The sequence below is a fragment of the Equus quagga genome, chromosome 2, assembly GCF_021613505.1.
Source record: "Equus quagga isolate Etosha38 chromosome 2, UCLA_HA_Equagga_1.0, whole genome shotgun sequence".
NCBI lineage: Eukaryota > Metazoa > Chordata > Mammalia > Perissodactyla > Equidae > Equus > Equus quagga.
This window is the reverse complement of record NC_060268.1, coordinates 8517198-8526747: the sequence shown is the minus strand read 5'-3', so window position 1 is coordinate 8526747 and position 9550 is coordinate 8517198.

Genomic DNA, 9550 nt, shown 5'->3' with positions numbered 1-9550 from the left:
ATCTATATCACTTTAACAAATAAATGTTTTACTATGACAGAATTTGCACATTGCCTGGTTTGTGGAAATATCAATTGCTTCCAGTATGAATGGTGAAATGATGACTCTAAGAACTAATCATATTTTTTACGTTTATGTAGTACAAAACCTTTAGGAGATCACAATTTGCTTTATAATATGGGAGCAGTTTCTTCCATGACTGAAGTGCACCCACTTCTGGGGGAGACAGCACAGCTGTTTTTTAAACAGCTTTACAGCAATTCTATGCTTCAGTGTAAGTAGAAATCGATGAGGGATCTCTTCTCGTAGCGGAACGTCAGAAAGTACCAAGGTAGGCGTGTTGTGATTAATCCAAATTGATTCAATGCTTTTCTGAAGGGCCAGAGCAAAGAGGTGTTAATAATTGTAGGCCTTATGTTTCATTTCAAGTGCCCAATTCTCCAATTTTGCACAATTCCAAGGCAAATAAAGAAGAAAATACATCTGCTTTAACTCAAGCATAAATAGGAATAATATATCTTTGGTGGCTAATAGATGTTAATAGAGTCATATGTAAGAAGTTTCCAAGCCTGACATTTAAGAGCTGGTCCTGGTTCAAAGTCTAGAGCTGAACTAATGTAGCCAGTTACCCGCTCTACTCTTCCATATTCTCACAGGAGAAATATTATCAGAAAATTTGAACATGCATGTAAGCTTATCACTGTACTTGGTGTAAGCAGAACGTTCAATTAAAAATATTATTAGTAACATTGTTATTGGCCATTGAATTCAGATTCTCCAAAACATTAGAGATTTTATTTCTGTTCCTTGACAATTCTAGTAGTTATAAATCATTAAAAGCAATATGTGGCTTAAAATTTTTAAAAATTAGTTAAAACTGAATAAGCCAGAAAACTGTTTGTCTTTCAAGAAATTTGGGTTAATCTGGTAACCATCCCACATCTCTCAGACTCTTGTAAATGTCCAGCCATCCGAAGAGAGGTTACAGAACGCCAGCCATTGGATGGTGCTTGGAATCTGTGCTCAGGCGCCTGACTACACAAGACAACAATTTAAACATGTGTGCATGCACACACATGCACACACACACACTCACTCCCAGACACACACAGTGAGTGACTGAAGCAGAAATAGCAGGTTTGAATTAAATGCTGTAGTTAACTTGTGACCTTGGGCAACAGACTTCATTCTCTGTTTCTTGGCAACTCGAAGGCCCTGTAGCACTCCTGTTTATGTGTGCATAAGTGGATATATGCATGGATAAATGTTTACGGTGTCAAAAAGGAGACAAATTGAACAATAAGCATTGCCTCTGGGAATCTGTTCTTCCTCTTGTGTACAACTTTTCTCCACAAACATAAAGTCTCAGGAACACAAACGGCTTCCCTGGATCTCAGTGCAGAGTTTAACCTTTGAAGGTTTCTCTTGGGAAAACCTGCTAGCTTTTCTTCAAGGACATTCTCCTGTTTATCCTTAAATTCCCTCCACCCCCTCCGACCTGCTTCTTGTTTTTCTTGATGACAACCTAGTCATCTCTTTAAAATATGCACGCTATTGTGTTCCAAGGAACACAATTTTTAGTCCTAATTTTAGTTGGAACTAAAATTGTACTTAATCACCTCAAGTCTTCACCCTGCATCCCCTACACGTAAATTGAAACTTACATTTATGCACACTTTCCAACAACAGTCACCAGGCACTCATAGTGTACATATTTTCTCTTATTGTTGAACTGTTGTTTGTGAGGAAGACTTGGGCACAGTCTCTGATTCTAGAAGAGTGGAATAATCAATTGTTTTTACGGGCAGATATTTACTCCTTATACTGTGAGATTAGGAGAACACAAATGTATACTCGTAACTAAATAGGATTAATGATCATTCACAAATAAAAGTTTTGAAAAAAGTGACAATATAACATTTTCAGGATCAGTGGGAGCAATTTCTTTTAGCTGAGTCTCTTATAACGTCATAGGGGTGATCTAATGGATGGTAAAAAGTCTCAACTGTAAGTTATTGGACATGCATTGGAAACCACTCCTATTTTTCCTATTACTCTACATTCTTGAATAATTTTGGAAGTCATGTAGCTGCTAAAATGTATATGTTCTAATAAGTATGAATATCTACTGTACAGTTTGGGACATATCTTACACAGGAAGTGTTATAAACCACATCAAACATATACACAAGAAAATGAAATAAAAGTGTTTTGAGTATAATATAGGTACAGCTTGTGAGGCATGAAAGTGGACTGAAAATTATAGTTAATATTTTGAAAATCTACAACTATGATTTTTGAAATCTGTAAGCAGTAGAACTGAAGATTAGTAATAAAGTACCATTACTGGTTGAAAGGAATAACTTACGCATGGAAAGAGAGCTCAAATAATTTTAATTTTCCACTTTATTTCTAACTTAGTAGCTATTTATTAGTTTGTATAAGTATTCGTTGTCTGTTAAATTACATCATAAGCCATTTCGTGTATATGTAATTTTTATGACACATTCTTCGTTTGTTTTGTCCAAAGTATATTTCTTCTTTTACTCTGCTTTCTATGTGTTAGGAACTTATTCCATTTTTGTTTCTTTCCTTTTCTTTTTTATTTCCAAAATTTGTTTATACTGACATCTCATAGATCTACTTGTCAAATGGGGTGTGTGTGTGTGTGTGTGTGTGTGTGTGTGTGTGTATCATGGCATGCGTAATTATTTAAAAATGCAAGTGATGCAGGATATAATATGTACAACCAAAGGAAAAGTCCCTAGTCCGTGATTGTTTTGATATACAAGTATAACATAAAGGGAAGTTATCTACACTAGATATTTTATTAAAAAGTTTTTTTATTATTGGAAATATATATAAGATTCGACATTTTAATTATTTTCAGTATATTATTCAATGGCATTAATTACATAGATAGTGTTGTGCAATCGTCATGACTGTATTTTAAAAGCTTTTTTCTCACCCCAAACGCAAAATCTGTACCCATTAAGCAATAGTACCTGTTCCCCCTACCTGTAGTCCCTGGTAAACTCTGATCAACTTTCTCCGTCTTTGACTTTGCCTATTCTAGATATTTCATAGAAGTGAGATCATACAATATTTGTCTTTTTGTGTCTGGCTCATTCCACTTATTAATGTTTCCAAGGTTCATCCATGTTGAAGGGTGTATCAGAACTTCATTTCTTTTTATGGCTGAATAGTAGACCATTGAATGTATATATAACACATTTTCTGTATCTATTCATCTTTTGATGGACACTTGTGTGGTTCACGCCTTTTGGGCGCTGTGAATAATGCTGCAGTGAACATTGGCATACAGGTAAACATTTGAGTTTCAGTTTCACTTCCTTTCGCTGTATACCTAGGAGTGGAGTTACTGGGTCATATGGTGAGTTTTACGCTGAGTTTTATGCTGAGTTTTTTACGGAACTACTAAACTGTTTTCCAGTATGGCTACACCATTTTACATTCACTCCAACAATGTGCAAGTGTCCATGGTTCCAATTTCTCCACATTTGTAGTTTTCAATTTTTTAATAGTCATCGTAGTAGGTGTGAATTATCTCATTGTGGCACTGATTTGCATTTTCCCGATCACTGATGATATTGAGTTTCTTTTCATGTACGTGTTGGCGATTTGTATATCTTCTTTGGAGAAATGTCAGCTCAAGTCCTTTGCTCATTTTTAAATTGGATGGTCTTTTGTTCTTGAGTTGAAGATGTTCTTTATATACTCTAGATATTAAACCTTTCTCAGATACATCATTTGCAAACCTTGTTTCCCATTCTGTGGGTTGTCTTTTCACTTTCTTGATATTATCCTTTAATGAACAAAAATGTTTAAATTTATAGAGTCTGATTATGTATTTTTTCTTTTGTGTCTGTGCTTTTGATCTAAGAATTCATTGCCCAATCCCAAGTCATCAAGATTTACCCTATGTATTTCTCTGAGAGTTTTATGTTTTTAGCTCTTGTATTTAAGTAATTGATCCATTTTGAGTAAATTATTATATGTGGTTTAAAGCAAGGCTCCAACTTTATTCCTTTAGATGTGAAAATCCAGTTATCCCAGCACCATCTGTTGAAAAACTATTCTTTCCCCATTGAATGGACTTGGCAGGCCTGTCAAAAATCAATTGACCATGGATGTATGGGTTTACTTCTAGACTCTACATTTTATTCTGTTTGTCTATATGTCTGTCTTTATGCCAATATTACAATGTTTTGATTATTGTAGCTTTGTAAGTTTTAAAACCAGCTGCATGAGTTATCCCAACTTTGTTCTTCTTTTTCAAGATGGTTTGGCTATTCTGGGCCCCTTGCAATTCCAAATGAACTTGAAGATTGGCTTTTCTATTTCCACCAAACAACTGTTGAAATTTTGATAGGGATTGCAATGAACCTGTAAATCACATTGGGTAGTCTTGACATATAAGTCTTTCAATCCATGAACATGGGATGATTTTCCATTTACTTCTGTCTCTTTAATTTCTTTCAACAATGTTTTGTAGTTTTCAGTGTGCAAGTCTTTTGCCTCCTTGGATAAATTTTTTCCTAGGTGTTTTATTCTTTTAGATGCTCTTGCAAATAGAATTGCTTTCTTAATTTCCTTTGTGGATTCTTCATTGCTGGTATTAAAAAAAAATTGATTTCTGGATATTAATCTTGCACCCTGCAACTTGGTTGAATTTGCTTATTAGCTCTAGTAATTTTCTTGTGAATTCTTTGAGATTTCTATATATAGAATCATGCCATGTGTAAATAGAGATGGTTTACTTCTTCCTATCCTATTTGGATACTTTTTATTTCCTTTCCTTATCTAAGTACTCTGGCTAGACATTCCAGTACAATATTGAATGGCAGTGGTGAAAATGGGCATCTTGGTCTTGTTTTTGATCTTAGAGGAAAGAGTTCAATCTTTCAAGATGAGTATGATATAGACTGGATTTTTTAGAACTGACCTTTATCATGTTGAGGAAGTTCTCTTTTCTTCCTTGTTTCCTGGTGTTTTTATCATTAAAGGGTGTTGTATTTTTTTCAAATAACTTTTGGTGTCAATTGAAATGATCTTGTGGTTTTTGGTGTGTGTGTGTGTGTGTGTGTGTGTTTAACTTCATTCTATTAATGTGGTATCTCACATTGATTGATTTTATCTTTAATCACCTTAGCATTCCTGGGATAAATCCCACATGATCATGGTGTATAATCCTTTTAATATGACGCGTTTATTTTGTTAGTATTCTGTTAAGGACTTTTGCATCTCTATACACAATACATATTGGTGTATAGTTTTATTTCCTTGTGATATCTTTATCAGGCTTTGGTATCAGGTAATGCTGGCCTCCTAGAATGAATTAGGAAGGATTTTATCCTTTTCTGTTTTTCAGAAGAGTTTGAGAAGAATTGGTATATATTCTTTTATAAATGTTTGGTAGAATTTGCTAGTGAAGCCATCTGGTCATGGAGTTTCTTTGTGGTGAGGTTTTGGATTATTGGTTCAATTTTTTTATTGTTATAGGTCTGTTGAGATTTTCTATTTCCCCTTGAGTCGGTTTAAGTAGTTTATGTTTCAACTAGACTAATCTAATTTATTGATGTAAAATTATTCCTAGTATTCTCCTATAATTCTTTTTGTTTCTGTAAGGTCAGTTCTATCCATTATTGAAAGTGGCTTATTGAAGTCTCTGAATACTGTTGTAGAACTGTTTATTTCTCTTTTTAATTCTGTCGATGTTTGCTTCATATATTTTTTACTGTTTGCTGGTGCATATAGGTTACAATTGTTATACTCTCTTGATGATGCTACTGGTTTCAGAATGTTTTTCAATATCACAAATCTGATTATTATAATTGTTAAGTGAATGAATTTATTTTGAGTTCACTAAGCTCATGGTAGATGTAAGCTTGTCACATCTATATCACTTGCTTCCAACCGAAACTGTCATTGGCTTCTCTTCTTACATTAGTTACTAACCCTGATCTTTCATTTCTGTCCTCCTAATTGAAATCAAGTTTTAAGGCCTAACGACTGTCACCCACCTGAGTCTTATCAATTCACCCATATGCCAGCCTCTCAGTCATTAACATATTACCAACCTCTTGGAGCCCAACGCGACAAACCAGCATTCCCAAACGCCACCTAATCAAATCATTAGCAAAGATTTTTTTCTCTCCATAGGTTAGTAAAGTGAGTCATAAACAACTCTCTATCTGCCCTTATGGTCTGAGTACTGACATAAAAATTAAGAGACCACTGTCGATGCAAATAATCCATAATCAATCTATAAATCAAAATTGGGGTGAATTTATTATGAGCCAGGTTTGAGGACTATAGTCTGGGGCCTTCCTTCCTCAAACAAGGAAGGGTGCCAAAGAAGTGGAGTGTAAAGAGTGGTTGTATACCATCTTGGAACAAAGAGTACACATCTCATATGGCAGGAATATCTCTTTTACTACTATCACAAGATGCTTATCTGGCACAGGATGTCAGTTTTCAGCAGGTCAGTGGTCACAGTGTGAGCACAGCAGATGGGTAATTAATCCTTCATTTCCAGGAAGAGATGCTTATCTGTAAAGAAATGCCAATATGGGGGGAGTTATATCCCTAGCTTTATGGGCATCATTCTTGTCTTTGGGACATAGTAAATGTTTAAAGCAGGTGTACAATGTATGCTCAACAGGTCACGTCAGACCCTTTTGGAAAAACAAGGTCAAGCCAAATTAGTTTTAAACCAAATGGCTTCCTCATATACTCCAATATATACTATTGCTTTTCATTTATTTATCACCACAAAAGAAATAAAACTATAATGCTTTCCAAAAGAATACATGATTTATCTATATGCATAAATCATTCACAACCTATAATAGCATAACATATGTGAATACATGTAAAAGTCAACAATAAATGCTCCATATTATTGTAGCACAAATGCAGGTCAATTGTGGTTCATGAAATCCCCTTGAAAGAGTTGTTTTATGTTGTTGTTGTTTCTTCATAAGGAAAAGGACCATCAGCGGTACCTATAAAGATAGGATATAACGTAATATTTCATGACCCCTAGGGAGAATGAGATGTACAAAGTTCTAGAATAGAAAACAATAAAGTGAGTCCAAATTATTTTTCCAACTTGAGTTAAGAAAATAAAATTGGCACATTAAGGGTCATAAGTTATTTAACAATTTAGATATAAAAATTTAATTAAGTGTGATTGGAAACTTTTTTAATTTCAACGAATGTCTGAGTAGAGTGGCTTATAAGATGTTCACAGGGAATCTCCCATCCCTAAAAGGCCTCTATTTTAATTCAAAGGGAAGATTTTAAAGTCTCTGACTCCCTTTATCAAATTTCGTCAATTCTGCAACTATTTGTTCAACTTTTAATTTGTCCTGGGTCTGGTACTATCCATTGGGGATAAAGAAATAAATGACTCAGTGGCCTCCCAAATGTTCATATTTAGGTGGTAGGTAAATGTGTAGACACCTTGTATTTGTTCATTTAAGCTGCTCTAACAAAATATCACTGCAGACTAGGTGGCTTATAAACAACAGAAATATATTGCTCACAGTTCGGAGCCTGGGAAGTCCAAGGTCAGGGCACCAACATGGTTGCATTCTGCTGAAGGCCCTCTTCCAGGTTCATAGCTGGTCCCTTGTAACTGTGTCCTCACGTTGTGGATGGGGCTAGGGATCTCTCTGGAGCTCCTTTTATAAGCCACTAATCCCATTCATGAGGGCTCCACCCTCATGATCTAAGCACCACCCAAAGGCCCACCACCTCTCAATATTATCATTTCGGGCATTAGGATTTCAGTAAATTAATTTGGGGAGGACACAAACATTAAGCCCATAGCACACATGTGTTTTCATGAGAACTGATAGTTTTAGGGATTTAGGACGACAACTGTGTGGGAGCAGAGTACAAATCAACCCAATGACTATCTGAACAAGAGAGATGAAAAAGAGCTCGTCACAATGGTGCCACTTAAGATGAGTAAGAAAATTTAATAATGTCCCTAAATCATAATTCCAATCATGGAATTATAAGCCTTAGTAGTCCCATTTTGCAACTACCCTCAGTATATTACCACATCAACTCAAACTACCTTCCCTAAGCCCTGAACTTCATGTCCCCTTGTGTTATATATAGAAATGTGTATCTTCCTCTCTAGATTTGAAGCTCCTTTCAGATCAGGTACCACATCCTGTTCAGTTTTGGATCTCCTACAATGCTTGGTATAGTGCTTTGAATGTACGTAACGTCATATATGTTTGTCATATAAATATATTGCAGTAGTACTATATACAGAAAGAACTGAGGAGTGGCAAATTTGGAGTCAGCTATGAGGATTTGGAAAAGTCTTCTGTGATGAGATTAGGGTAATTGCTAACAAATAGAAGCTGAAATAAGACGCAAAAAATACCAATAGAATTTGTATTTATTTATTAAATAAAGATTTATTTATTAAATAAAGATTTATTTATTAAATAAAGATTTATTTTTATTTAACATATTTCTTAGAATTATGTGCTTCTTAATCTTTTAGGTGATGGAGATAGAGAATAGTTGACCTTTGAACATCTGTGTGGTCATATCAAATCAGTCTACTAAGTATCAAAGGAAACTTTGTTCCTTGACTAAGAGAGCTCATTTTTATAGGAGTAAATAGATATATAAATAGCAAGTTCTGAAACAAGGCATAATATATGCACTATAAGCATAATAGATACACTATGAGAAACAAAAATAAATGATTATAAATGATTACATGTTTCTGAGCTTTTTATCTGATGGTATGGTGATTAACACAGACTGATGGAAAGGATGAGTGATGCAAAGTGTTATTTCCGTTTTAACATGTGTGATATTGTGATTTACAATAAGAAATATGCTGTATATTTGGTCTTCATCCCTGATTCTGGCACAGAGTTCCTAAAGTGCCTGGAATTTTCTAAGTGATGAGAGCATAAAGGCATCTTTTATTATGCCAATGAGGTGACTTTCGGCCAGCATCTAAGGATAGGGACTGGTTGCCTGGAGAACCAACCATGTGATTAGAGGTTTGGAACTTTCAATCCCATCCTCTCACCCCCAACCCCTACCCCAGGGGAGGGGAAAGGGGATGAAGGTTGACTCAACTGCCAATGCCAATGCCAATGATTTAATCAATCATCCCTCTGTAATGACGCCTCCTCAAAAACCCAAAAGGAATGGGTTTGGAGAGCTTCCAGGTTGGTGAACAAGTGACAACTGGGGACAGAGGCTCCCTCGGAGAGAGCCTTACCCATGCACCTTTTCATTTGGCTGTTCCACATGCCTTTAGAATAAACTAGTAATCTAGTGAGTAAATAGGTTTCCTGAGTTCTGTGAGCTGTTCAAGCAAATAATCAAACCCAAGGAGGTGGATGGTGGGAACCTCTGATCTATAGCTGCTTGGTCCAAAGTAAAAAGTAAAGGTAATACCTAGGCTTGGGATTGGTATCCTGAGTTCGAGGAGGTTGTTGGAACCTCCAATTTGTAGTCGGTTGGTCAGAAACACAGATGA